This window comes from Elephantulus edwardii, unplaced genomic scaffold (genome assembly GCF_000299155.1).
Source record: "Elephantulus edwardii isolate Elephantulus edwardi_28Jun2011 unplaced genomic scaffold, EleEdw1.0 scaffold00073, whole genome shotgun sequence".
Taxonomy (NCBI): domain Eukaryota; kingdom Metazoa; phylum Chordata; class Mammalia; order Macroscelidea; family Macroscelididae; genus Elephantulus; species Elephantulus edwardii.
In genome coordinates, this window is record NW_006399823.1 from 5,582,166 (window position 1) to 5,597,166 (window position 15,001).

The window sequence follows — 15,001 nt, forward strand, 5'->3', positions numbered from 1 at the left end:
ACATGGTAATAAACTTGAAAATAATTCTAGGTTAAAAGAGTACTTTTGAGCAGTGTGCTGAAATCATAGAAGCACATTTTTATTTAGCTTTTATGAGTATCATTTTTAGAAAACTTGACATTAAAGTCAGATGGTTACACAAATAGAAATCTACCTCTTTTTAAAAGATCACTAATATAAAAAGCTACATATAAAGGTGATCTGAGAGGGTTAACAGAGATGAGAAAGTAAGGAAAGGAGACCAAAATAAATTGGTTCATACATGCATACATATGCATATATATGCATACATATACATGCATATATACATACATATACATATATATATACACACACACACACATACACAAATGGAAAAGCATTGCAAATACTTGCTTTGAAAGTACTACATTTTTATAAAATATACCTTACATGGTCACTTTCATGACTCATTCAACTATAAGGCAGAAATTTTATAATCTCAGTTGATATAAAAATTACACACAGGCACAGCTAACCAATAATAATAAAAGGCAGTACAGTGATGTGATTTCTAGAGACAGGAAGAAATCCTGGGGCAGATGATAGTAATGTCCTGCTCTATTTTTTTAAATCTTGGAATTAGATATACAAATTCGCTTACATTATAAAACTGTAGTAGACTCTAAGTTATGTACTGTAATGGACAGGTGTAGAATACTCTCTCTGATTGGTGGAAATCATTATTCAACTGAGAATAAAAAAGTTGAAGATTGAAGTCTGTGCAGAAGTTCTGCCAAAGAAAATCTTGACAATATACTTTGGAAAATTTAGCCATGCATGTCTACACAGTTCATTCAAGCTCTCTCTTATTGAACAGAACTGCCTTACAGGTTTTCACCCCAGTAGCAGTGGCAAAGTTTAACAGGACAGCAAACAATAAATGTTGGAACAGGTGCAAAGAGATAGGAATTCTTATACATTGTTGGTGGAATTGTAGAATGGTGCAACCACTCTGGAAGGCAGTTTGACATTTCCTCAAAAAGTGGAATATGGAAATTCCATATGAACCAACTATTACACTGTCAGCAACATTCCCCAAGGAAATTAAAATTGAAACACAAATGGAGATTAGTACACCAATACTCATAACAGTATTATTCACAATCACAAGAACATGGAAACAGCCCAAATGCCCAACCACAATCGAATGGACTGAGAAATGTGGCACATTCACACAATGGAATACTATGGAGCACTCAGGAGCAATGATTTCAAAAATTACTGTGTAACTTGGGAGAGACTGGAGAGTATTATTCTAAGTGAATTAGCTTAGTCTCATAAGAACAAATACTGTATATGACCATTTTTAAAGAAATATAAAGATAACTAGTAAAGCGTGTATGAAAACCCTAGGAGGGGAGGGTGGGAGCAGAAGGGTGAGGATGGACAAAGGGGAAATCACAGGGTCACACAATTTGTGGGTGGAGGAGAGGGGAGTAAAAGGCAAAAGAAAAATATAGGGTAATGGTGGACACAGTTCATTGGTGATTAATTTTATAAAACATAATCAATGGGAATGATTGTATAAAACAAATGTGAATGAAGAATAATGTGAAACAAAATGTATATGAATTTTGTAAGTAAATGAATATAAAATAAAAATAATTAACATTTTCTGCCATAGAAAAGCTGATGAGTTTCAACTGCTAAATTGTCATGTAGCAACTAAGTACATAACAACAGCACCACCAGGGATACTTATTTTGAAAAATTGCCCATTAAATCCGATGGGGTATAGGTCTACTTTCACTCAGTTGGAGTTCACTAGAAGACACTTGGCTATGTTTTCTACTTATATTTAATGTTTATTCAACTTTATGCATGTGAGTTACACATGAAAGTTTATTTTTAAATGTCTAAAATAAATTAGTATTTTATATAACTATTTCTTATTTAAAACTGACAAATTATGGACTGAATTAGAAGATCAAGAGAAATTATATTTATATGACTTAAATACACACTACCTTACAGTTTCATTTAAAATGAATCTTATAACTTCTATATCTATGGAATATCATAGGGCACTGAAGAGCAATTACAATTCATCTCAACAATTAATTTTCTCCCTTAAAGCAGAGAGTACCAGAAGAATGTTTCATTGACTATGCAAAGATATTTGACTAGGTAGATCACAAGAAATCGTGGCTAGCCTTGAGAAGAATGGGAATCCCAGAACATCTGACTGTACTCATGAAAAACCTATCGTTGGACCAAGAAGCTTTTGTCAGAACAGATCAAAGAAACACTGCAGGGTTCAAGAGCAGGAAACGAGTGCATTAAAGGTGCTTCCTGTCTCCATACGTTTTTTCGTTTTTATGTGGAACAGATCAGTTTGGAGGCTGGGCTTTCTGAAGAGCAATGTGGTGTCAGGATTGGAGGAAGACTCATAAACAAACTGCACTATGTAGATGACACAACCCTTGTTGCATTGAAACTGAGGAGGGCCTGAGAGGGAAAAGAAAGGGCCTGAGAGGGAAGACAGGAAAAAAAGAGGAAGAGCCTCCACAAGATAGACTATTGCATGCCTTCAACAACAGACAAACACAGCAAAGAATGTGAGAATGGTACAGGACTGGCCAGTGTTTCTATGTACTGTACAAAGAACCACCATGTTTTGGGACCAACTAGATTTTACCTGCCAACAACAAGGTACTCAACTTTATTATCAAAATAATCACCATCAATGAAACCATCTGTCTAAGAGAAATCACAAAACAAACTCTCATAAACATTGAATCTATTTTAAAATAACATTTTATTACCATCAGAATTTTTTTAAAAATGTGTTCTGTGCTATTTTAAAAGATGAAAAGTTTATACTGGATTTTTATTTCTTTCACTCTGTCATAGTTCCCTCTTAAACTATGAGTTTAAGGCATCTGAACTAGGACACATCCTGTAATGTGTGTTTGGAGGGGAGAATGTGTGAATATGTGGGTATCCCTGATGGTTAGCCTATTAAAAGTTGGGCTTCTAAGAAATAGGTAATTGAAAATCACCACCAGCTCCATAGAAGTAAAATTTGGCTGTCATCTTCATTCCAGATTTTCTAATATTAATGTTTGAGTTGTTTCAGGATTTTATTTCCAGCAATGTAAAGTCTATGTTTAATTAGCTTTTCCCTTTGTGGAGATTCCTAACTGTTATCACTTATAAAATTAGATGATGTACACTAATGTTTCAATTCACCTTCTATCATCCCTAGTCATTGTCCAGCACTGTGATGCATAGCAAACAATAGTGAAGACCATGACCTGGATCAGGTGCATCTTATTCTCCAGACTGACATCGTTGCTCTTGAGTATTTTGGAGAGGTCTCTGACAAAAGACTTTCCCAATGCAATTTGTCTTTTAATTTCCTGGATGCTGATACCAAGAGTGTTGATTGTGGAGCCAAGCAAACTAAAGCTGTTAACAATCTCAATCTTTTCATCATCTATCATGATGTTGTCAATCGGCCCAGTGTGAGAATCTTTGTTTTCTTGATATTGAATTCATATTAAAGGCTGCAGTTCTTTACCTTCTACAGCAAGAGCTTCAGGTCCTCTTCAGTTTCGGCAAGCAGGGTTGCATCATCTGCGTAACACAGATTGTTGATAAGTCTTCCTCCAATCCTGATGTCACATTTCTCCTCATACAGCCCAGCATCCTGGATGAACTGTTCTGCATATAGATTGAAAAGATATGGAGATAGGACACATCTCTGGTGTACACACTTCTCAATTTTGAACCATGGATGTTTCCTTGCTCTGTTCTGACAACTGCCTTCTGTTCCAAGTATAGGTTTTGCAGAAACACAATCAAGTGTTCTTGGATTCTTCACAGAGTCACCCACAGTTAGTTATGATCCAAAGTTAAATGCCTTTGCATAGTCAATGAAACACAGATAGACATTCCTTTGTTAGTCCCCACCTTCAGCCAAGATCTATCTTACACTAGACGTAATATGCCTAGTACCATAGATTCATCTTAGAGAGTGTGAGACCAGACTGCTCCTTCGAGGCTAGGATTCTGAACCTCCATCTGACATACTTTGAACATGTTGCAAGGCAACACCAGTCCTTGGAGAGGGACATCATGCTTGCAAGGATGGAAGTACAGCACAAGAGAGGAAGATCCTCAATGAGATGGATTGACTCAGTGACTGGGGAAATTGGGGTAGGTGTGTCAGATTGGCACAGAATAGACAGGGTTTAGAACTATTGTACGTAAGGTTGCTATGAGTCACAGGTTAGTAGACGGCACATAACACCACTACCACTAACGTTTATTAAGTTCACTGTACTTGCACTTCACTCTATTGTGAACAGAGGTGGTGACAAATAGAAAGATAGAAAACTAAAATTAAATAAAAGTAACAGTGTTCCTATCAGAGGATTCCGAATTATTTCCCTGTGGATGAATTTTCAATTACTTAGGTAATACATAGAAAGGAACTGGAATAGGGTAGTAAAGAGCCAAATGAATGCTGAATATGAAAGCATCTTTCTGAGACTTCTATTGCAGCGAGAAAGTCTTGATGCATGCGGACATTTTTAACTTTTGGTCCACGGGAATATTGGTGAAGCTACTCACCAGCACCCATTGAAATTGATTGGGTTCTGTGACCCTATTGAAGCCCTTCATCAGGTTTCCAAGGCTGTAAATCTTTACGGGGGAGAATATTTGCTTTTCTGCTGGGGAGGAGATGGCATACCCTTCAGTTAGCAGTAATAATGCACCATGATATCAGTGTTCGTAATGGAATAAACAGACCGTTTGTGTGGGGCTACGGCCAAAGGAATTGGAAAAAAAGAAATCTAGCTGATAACTTACAGATTCTTGGTATTTCTCTGGTAGTTACTACCTCCTCAAAGAAAGTATAGCTTTATTGATGCTTTGATTTTTGTCGTGTGTGCGTGTGTGTGTGTAAATTAGATTTGTGACTATCTTGGACATAAGTGAATTCAGTAAATTACTATTAAATTCAAGTAAATTTAGTCAGTTCTCAATTCTGTCAACATATCTCTTTAACCATATTCATAGGGAGCTCTGGTTAAATAGTCAGCCAGGGGTTTGTTGCTATGTCATATCTGTTCTGTGGCATTTTGAATCCACCAGTGACTCCATAGGAGAAGAAGGGACGATCTCTTCCCTTGCCGATTACCACCTTGGAAACCCCACGAAAGTTGGTTACGACTCAATGGCACTGAGTCTGAGATTTTTATATTGGTGACTTTTACATAATTCTGCTAATGACATTTTGTTTAGTTATTCAGAAGGGGCCTTTCATAAGAGTTAGGAAGAAATATTTCTTGCTTTTTCTCAAACCAACCATGAAATCAAGAGCTTCTCTTCTGACTCCTTTGAATCATCATTCTCCAAAATAAATTGCCTGTGTTTGTTTTAGCAGAAAACTTGTGTAAATAAGCAGTTATTGTAGAATTATTTCTTAATGAAAGGACAAACTCTTCCCTGCTCTTTCATCACGTGAGCCGAAACTGTGGGATATTTCTCAAAAATGGCATTCATAAATATGCATGATCTTTTCATTATTTTCTCATTTTCTTTTAGCCATACAATTGGTTTTTGAAACTAGTAATTTTTTTTTCCCTTTGAGAAAGCATCTATGATTTTTGTCTGATTGGTACTACATTTAAAATGCTTTGAAATTGGCGTGTGTGTGTGTGTGTGTGTGTGTGTGTGTGTGTACACATATATGTGTAGATATATTTATGGGTATATTTGCATTTTTGTTCAGGATAAATGAGAAGGATAACACAGTCCATTAGGCAGGCAGTTCCAGCCATAAAGTGAAGCAATGAAAGGCTCTCACTCGAGAGGAGTTGGTGTAATTTGTTTCTTCATGTTCTTACAAAACTGTAGGTTTGACAAAGTTCACTCATTAAGTTCTTTGTGAAATTGAAAAAAAATCACCCATGTCTTGAAGCTAATTATAATGGTGATATTTAAAAAGGAATAAAAGAAAATCCTCATAACCTACTGAAATACTTTTTAATAACCAGACTTAATATATTGATAACCTTTAACTTAATATCTAATGGTTATTAAAAGCCCATACAAATTTTCTCTGTGATTCCATTTTGTATCTTTCAAATTGTAACATGATAGTATCAACTTATCAACTTCATATGGTTGTTATATTAAAAATGAGTTAATAGGTGATGGGAAATTACAACAGTGCCTGACACACAATAAACAATAATTATTCATCTATGTTTTTTTATCCCCTCCTTGGAATGTGTATGAAAGCTGTGATATGTGTCTATTCATTTTCCCTATTTAAGTAATGTATTTATTAAATGTTTCTGTTATTGTTGTTGTTGTCGATTGTCGTTGAGTCAAGCACACCTCATAGCAACCCTATGAACAAAAGACCTGATGCCTTTCTGTAACTATCGTCATTTTTCAAAGTTCATAGAGCTTCCAGAGGCATATTGTTTAGGAAGTGGATAACAATGGATAAATTAATTAATACAATTAAAGAGAGTGACTTATCAAATCATCACCATAATTTTCTGAAACAGGTTATTTCTGTATTAGAGGTAATTAAGAAAAAGTTATCTACTTCCTGAGCTCACTCCAAAATAAAGTATTCACAACTTTTTAAAATAATTATTTTTCTGAGCAATCTGTTAGTGGAATCAAGTATTTAGATAAATTATAAGAAAAATTATTTGTTAAAGCAGTTTTATCTTGTTTTGAAATATGTTCTTTTTATTTATATGTTATAATAATCCTTGGGGAGGAATTAAAATCAGAAAGAATATCTTGGTATATAATTTATTTTTGATAGACTGCCTTGTTAAATGAATTTTAGTGTATTAACATTCTTGGAAGGCAAGAAGTAAAATTTTTATTTTTAAATGTTAAAAAGTACATCTTAACTCACTTCAGTACATTTTTGCCATGTTTTTCCTAATCTCTATTACAAGACCTTATGTACAACCTTTGTTACACGTGGTTTCTTTGCTTTCTCTGCAATTCGGATTACATGCTGCAGTCTTTTGCCTTTTGTGTGTCTCCATATTTTATGAAACATTTTTCACCTTTCAAAAAAAATTCTTTTCATTTATAGCTGATTGTTTGTCAAGTGCTTTATTACAACACAACTTAGAAGGAAACAATTCTTGAAAATTGCTTACTATCAAAACTCAACAACAATGAAGTAGACAACAAGACTGTTGCTGTTGTTGTTGTTAGGTGCTATTGAGTCAGGTACAACTCATAGCGATTCCATAAACAAAAGATCTGAATCCTTTTCTATCCTGTGCCATCCTCCACTTCGCACCCCATAAGAGCCCATTGCAGCAATCACCATGTCAATCCACCTGGTCGAGGGTCTTCGTCTCCTTCATTGACCCTTCCTTGCATCATGTACCTCTCCAACAAATAGCCCCTCATAGCAACTTGCCCAACATATGTGAGGTGAAACCTCATCACTCTCACCTCCAAAGAGCACTCTGGCTTCACTCTCTCCAAGACACATCTGTTTGTTCTTTTGACCATCTATGGGATGTTCCGTGCTCTTCTCCAATGCTACAGCTCGAAGATGTTAATTCTTCTTCTGTCATCCTTATTTATTGGTTAGCTTTCAGGTGCATAACAAGTGATTGTAAAGACTATGGCCTAAATCAGATGCACCTTAGTCCTCAAACTGACATCATTACTCCTCAATGATTTGGAGAGGTCCCTACCTGCAGACTTTCCCAGTGCAATGCCTCTCCTTATTTCCTGACTGCTCTTACCAAAGGTGTTAATTGTGGATCCAAGTAAGACGAAGCTGTTGACAATTTTAATCTCCTCTCCATCCATCATGTCACTGCCTATTGGTCAAATGGTAAGAATCTTTATTATTTTGATATTAATATGCAATCCATGTCGAGGCTGTATTCTTTGTACTTCTGCAACAAGTGCTTCAAGTCCTCATCACTTACAGCAAGCAAGGTTGTGTCATCTATGTAATGCAGGTTACTGATGGGTCTCCCTCTAAGCCTGATGCCAAATTCCTCTTCATAAAATCCAGCTGCTCAAATAACCTGTTCAGACAACAAGACTAGTCCTATAAGAATTACTACCTACTATGGATCTCACCTGACGGTATGCATAGGAATCAAATAGATTATATTTGTGGAAACTTGGTGGAGAAGCTCAATATCAGCAGTGAAAACCAGGCTGGGTGCTGATTGTGGCACAAACCACCAACTACTCATATGCAAGTTCAAACTGAAGTTGAGGAAAATTAAATCAAGTCCATGGGAACCAAAATTTGACCTTCAGTCTATCCCACTTGAATTCCAAAACAATCTCAGGAACAGGTTTGAGGCCTTGAGCACCAAGGAGCATAGACCAAATGAGCTCTGGGAGGATCTCAAGAAAATAGTACATGAAGAAGGCAAAAGATCGCTGAAAAGGATTAAAAAGAAGAAAAGACCAAGATGGATGTCAGATGAGACTCTGAATATTGCCTTAGAGCTCCGAGAAGCCAAAGCTAAAGGAAGAAACCAAGAAATCAAAGAGCTAAACAGAAAATTTCAAAAGGCAGCCAGGGACGATTAAACAAGATACTATAATGAAATGTGCAGAGAGCTGGAGTCATAAAATCAAAAGGGCCGAACTTGCTCAGCATTTCTTAAGCTGAAGGAGCTGAAAAACAAATTCAAACCACGGATGACAATACTTAAGGATACTTTGGGCAGTATATTAAATGATCCAGAAAGTATCAAGAGAAGATGGAAGGAATACACAGAGTCACTGTATCAGAAGGAATTGGCTGACACAGAAGAATTTCAAGAAATGACATATGAGCAAGAGCCTATGGTAATGAAAGAGGAAGTTCAAATTGCTCTGAAGGAATTGGCAAGAAACAAGTCTCCAAGAGTTGACGGCATACCAATTGACATATTTCAACAAACAGATACTGGCCTGGATGTGCTCACTAATTTGTGCCAAGAAATTTGGAGAACAGCCAGCTGGCCCATTGACTGGAAAAGATCAATATTTGTTCCTATTCCAAAGAATGGTGACCCAACATAGTGTGGAAATTATCGAACAATATCATTGATACTACATGCAAGCAAGATTCTGCTGAAAATTATCCAAAAACGTTTGGAACAATATGTCAACAGAGAACTGCCAGATGTGCAGGCTGGATTTAGAAGAGGTCGTGGTATAGCTAATGTCAGATGGATCTTGGCAGATAGCAGAGAATACCAGAAGAATGTCTATCTGTGCTTCATTGACTATGCAAAGGCTTTTGACTGTGTGGATCACAACAAGCTGTGGCTGACTCTAAGAAGAATGGGACTCCCAGAATATTTGATTGTGCTAATGCGAAATGTATACTTGGACCAAGAGGCAGTTGTCAGAACAGAGCAAGGAGACACTACATGGTTCAAAATCAAGAAGGGGGTTCATCAGGGACATATTCTTTCTCCATACCTTTTCAATCTGTGTGCAGAACAGATCATCCGAGATGCTGGGCTTTATGAAGAGCAATGTGGCATCAGGATTGGTGGAAGAATCATCAACAACCTGCGTTATGCAGATGACACAACCCTGCTTGCTGAAACTGAGGAGGATCTGAGGCACTTGCTGCAGAAGATCAAGGACTACAGCCTCCTGTATGGACTGAGGCTAAATGTCAAGAAAACAAAGATTCTAGCCACTGGGCCAATTGACATCATCAGCATGGATGGTGAAGAGATTGAGATAGTTGACAGTTTTAATTTACTTGGCTCCACAGTCAACACTCTTGGTAACAGCAGCCAGGAAATCAGGAGACGAATTGCATTGGGAAAGTCAGCTGTGAGGGACATCTCAAGAGTACTGAAGAGCAACGATGTCAGGCTGGAGACTAAGGTTCACCTGATCCGGGCTATAGTCTTTGCAATTATGTGCTATGCATCAGAGAGTTGGACAGTTAATAGGGCTGATAGAAAGAGGAATGATGCCTTTGAGCTGTGGTGCTGGAGGAGAGTGTTGAATATACCATGGACTGCTAGGAGAACAAACAGGTTTGTCCTGGAGAGGGTGAAGCCAGAGTGTTCCCTGGAGTCAAGGATTCTGAAGCTTCGTCTGACATATTTTGGGCATGTTGCAAGGAGAGACTGGTCCTTGGAGAGGGACATCATGTTTGGCAGAGTGGAGGGGAGGCGAAGGAGAGGAAGACTTTTGGTGAGATGGATCGATTCTGTGACTGGAGCAGTGGGAATAAGTGCGTTTGAGATGACTAGGTTGTCACAGGATAGAACAGCATTTAGAGCTCTTGTACATAGGGTCGCTATGAGTCACAAGCAACTCGATGGCACATAACAAGAACAACAACATGTAAAATTATCAAATATTTCAGTTTGTTATTAAATGTCCCTGCGTAAGTTCCAATTCATAGTGATCCATGTGCAACAGAACAAAATAATTTCCAATTCTGCTAGATGTGCAGGTTCAATTTAGATGAGGTTGTGGTACTAGGGATATTATAGCTAATGTCTGATGGATATTGGCTGAAAGCAAAGAGTATCAGAGGAATGTCTATCTGTTTCATTAACTATGCTAAGGTATTTGACTTTGTGGATCACAATGAAGTGTGGCTGACTCTGAGAAGAATGGGAATATCAGAACATTTGATTGTGTTAATATGAAACCTATACTTGAACCAAGAGGCAATCATCAGAACAGAGGAAGGAGACACTGCATGGTTCAAAATCAGGAAGGGTGTACACCAGGGATGTGTCCTATCTCCATACCTTTTCAATCTATATGCAGAACAGTTCATCTGGGACACTGGGCTGTACGAAGAGGAATGTGGCATCAGGATTGGAGGAAGACTTGTCAACAATCTGTGTTATGCAGATGACACAACCCTGTTTGCTGAAACTGAAGAGGACCTGAAGCTCTTGCTGCAGAAGGTCAAGAACTGCAGCCTTCAATATGGATTGAAGCTCAACATCAAGAAAACAAAAATTCTCACTATTGGGTCAATTGGCAGAATCATTATGGATGGTGAGGAGACTTGAGATTGTTAACAGTTTTCGTTTACTTGGCTCCACAGTCAACACTCTTGGTGCCAGTAGCCAGGAAATCAAGAGACAAATTGCACTGGGAAAGTCAGCTGTCAGAGACCTCTCCAGAGTACTTAAGAGCAACATCAGTTTGGAGAGTAAGGTGCACCTGAGCCAGGCCATGGTCTTCACAATTGCTTGATATGTGTCAGAGTACTGGACAATGACTAGGGATGATAGAAAGAAAATTGACGCCTTTGAGTTGTGGTGCTGGAGAAGAGTGTTGAATATAGCATGGACTGCCAAGAAAACAAACAAATCCATCCTGGAGAGGGTTAAACTAAGATGTTCCTTGGAGACAAGGATTCTGAAGCTTCTTCTGAAATACTTTGGGCATGTTGCAAGTAGGGACCTGTCCTTGGAGAGTGACATCATGTTTGGGGTGGTGAAGGGACAGCGCAAGAGAGGAAGACCCTCACTAATATGGATTGATTCAGTGATTGGGGTAGGGGGAGTAGGTGTGTCAGAGACAGTGAGGTTGACACAGTAGCAAGGTTTAGGGCTCCTGTACATAGGATTGCTATGCGTCACAAGTGACTCAACAGCACATAACAACAACAACATGACACTCTACAATTGTTGCCATGGTGAATCATATTATTGTAGCCACATGTCTCAATCCATCTCATTGAAGATTTTCTTCTACTTCATTGACCCTCTATTTAGCCACGCTTGATGTTGTTCTCCTGTGATTGATCACACCTGACAACTTGTCCGGGAAAAGTGAGATAAAGTAGTGTCATTCTTGTTTCTAAAGAGCATTCTGGTTGCAAATCTTTCAAGACTTTTTCTGAAAGTTGTTGATGTTGTTAAGTGCAGAGACATCAAAAGGGCAAAACACTAAGACTGGTACTAGATACCAAACCCACAAAAAGACAGTATAAAATATTATAAGGTCATTATTTGCTATATATTTAGAATAAAAAAATTCTCAAAATATTAACAAACTGAAGTAGAAAAATAAAAGAGAATATTATATTATGATGAAATGACATATATGCAAGTAATGAAAGACTGGTTAAACATTTTAAAATCCCTTAGGATAAAAGAAGAAAAATCATATTGTTATACAAATTGTCACAAAAAATACATTTGACAAAACCCAACATCAATTCACAGTTCAGTCTCAGAAAGTCAGAAATAGAATTACTTCAACCTGGTTTTAAAAATCTACAGAATGTATAAATTAACAGCATAATTAAGTAAAGATTTAGTTATCTCTTTCTATTTTCAAAAAACTTCCTATTATCAAGGATTTTCTATTACAAAAGACCTTTAAACTGTGGTATTGGAGAAAAGTGCTGAATATCCCATAAAATGCCAAAAACAAACAGATAAGTATTGGAGAAGAAGATACATCCAGTGTGCTCTCAAGAGGCAAAGATGATGAAGCTTCATCTCACATTCTTTGGTCATGTTGTTATGAGAAGTTATTCCTTGGAGAGGGACATCATGCTTGGAAAGATGGAGGGTCAGTGAAGGAGAGATAGACTCTCTTCCAGGTGGGTTTACATAATGACTAAAGCAATGAGCCTGAGTGTTCCAAAGACTATCAGAGATGACATAGGATAGGACAAGGTTCATATCTACTGTTTACAGGGATGTTACGAGTCTTACTTGACTCAATGACACCTAACAAACAACAACAACATTATCAAGTACAAGGTGCAAACACAGAGGAGGAAGAAAAGGCCAAAATGAATGTCAGAAGAGACTCAATATTGCACTACAATGCTGAGAAGCCAAAACAAAGGGAAGAAATGATAGAGTTAAAGAGTTGAACAGAAGATTTCAAAGGGCAGATTATGAAGACAAAGCAAAATTTTATAACAAAATGTGCAAAAAGCTGGAGTTATAAAATCTGAAGGGAAGAATTCACTCATCATTTCTCAAGCTGAAGAAACTGAAGAACAAGATCAATCCTCAAGTTGCAATACTTAGAAATGTTATGGGTAAAATATTAAATGGTCTAGGAAGCATCAGAAGAACATGAAAGGCATATAAAGAGTCACTGTATCAAAAAAATTGGCTGACAAAGAACAAGTAAAGGAATTAGTACATGATCTAAGTAAATTAGTATATGATCTACGTTCCTAAAGTAATAAAAGGGGAAGTTCAAGCTGCTCTGAAGGAATTGATAAAACTAAGGACCTAAGAATTGATAGAATACTAAATGACATATTCAGCAAATTTGGAGGATAGCTACCTAGCCAACTGACTGGAAGAGATCCATATTTATTTCCTTTACCCAATAAAGGTGGCCCTACAGAATGTGGAAATTATCAAACAGTATCACTAATATCACATGTAAGCTAATTCTTGTTGCAGACTGAGGGTAAAGTATTTTTATAATTATTAATAATGAGACAGACAGCCAGGAATGAGATAGAACAGAGAACATGAAAAATAGGGGGCCAGCAGTTCTCAACTGAAGACCCGAATTCCAGCTTCCCTGTATCTTTATTGAAAATTATCAGGAAGTAAATCACAAAGACAATTCCATGCAAATGAAGCCAAACTCTTTCTATTGAAAATCTTCCTCCTGACTCAGGAGGGAGGGGTCAGCAAATGCAAAAATTCCTTAAACCCTTAAGGATTGCCTTAGTGCTTCGGGGTGAACTCTAGCTTGAACTGTGTCTCCCCCACATCCTGAAATAGCATTCAGTTTATTACAAATATTTAGTATTGGCTCCCATAAATTCTTGCTGAAGATTATCTAAAAACTACTAGAACAGTACATCAATAGAGAACTGCCAGAAATACAAGCAGGGTTTAGAAAAGGCCATGACACTAGGGATGTCATTGATGTCAGATAGATCTTTGCTGAAAACAGAGTACCAGAAAGATAACTATTTGTATGTTATTGCCTATGTAAAGAAGTTGACAGTGTTGATCACCAAAAATTGTGGCAAACATTGGGAGGAATGGAAATCCTAAGACATTTGACTGTGTTCATGAAAAACCTACACATGGTCATAAAGTTATTGTCCAAACAGGGCACGGAAACACTGCATGGTTCAATATGAAGAAGTGAGTGTGTCAAGGATATATTCTTTCTCCATACCTTTTCAATCTATACGCTGAACAGATCATTCAATAGCCTAGACTACTGTGGCATCAAGATTGGAGCATGACTAATCATTAGGTGTTATACAGATGACACGATATAGCTTACCAAAAGAGAGAACTTGAAATGCTTGCTGCAGAAAGTCAAGGACTGCAGCCTTCAATATGGATTTCCATCTCAATATCAAGAAAACAAAGATGTTCACCACCTGACCAACAGGCAGTATCATGACACTATCATGATAGATGGAGCAAAGATAGACGTTATTAACAATTTCATCTTGCTTGTATCCACAATCAATACTCTTGGCATCAGCAGTTAGTAAATAAAAGGATAAGTCACTTTGGCAAAATCTGCCATCAATGAGCTCTCCAGAGTGCTGAAGAGCAATAATATTAGTCTAGAGAACTAAGGCAAACCTAATCCAGGCCATGGTCATCTTAATTACTTGCAATACATCTGAAAGCTAGACAATGACTATGGATGACAGAAAAATTGATATCTTTAAGTTGTGATGCAGGAAAAGAGTATTGAACATACCACAGACTGCCAAGAGAACAAAAAGATCTATCCTGGAAAGGATGCTGCCAGATTTATCCTTGGAGGCAAGGATATTGAAGCTTTACCACACAGAGAGTTGGACAATGACTAAGGAGGATAGAAGGAGAATGATGCCTTTGAGCTGTGATGCTGGAGAAGAGTATTGAGAGTACCATGGACTGCTAGGAAAGCAAACAGATTCATCCCAGAAAGGGTTAAACTGGGCAGTTCCTTGGAGGCAAGGATTCTGAGGCTCCGTCTAACATACTTTGGACATGTTGTAAAGAGGGACCGGTCCTTGGAGAGGGAC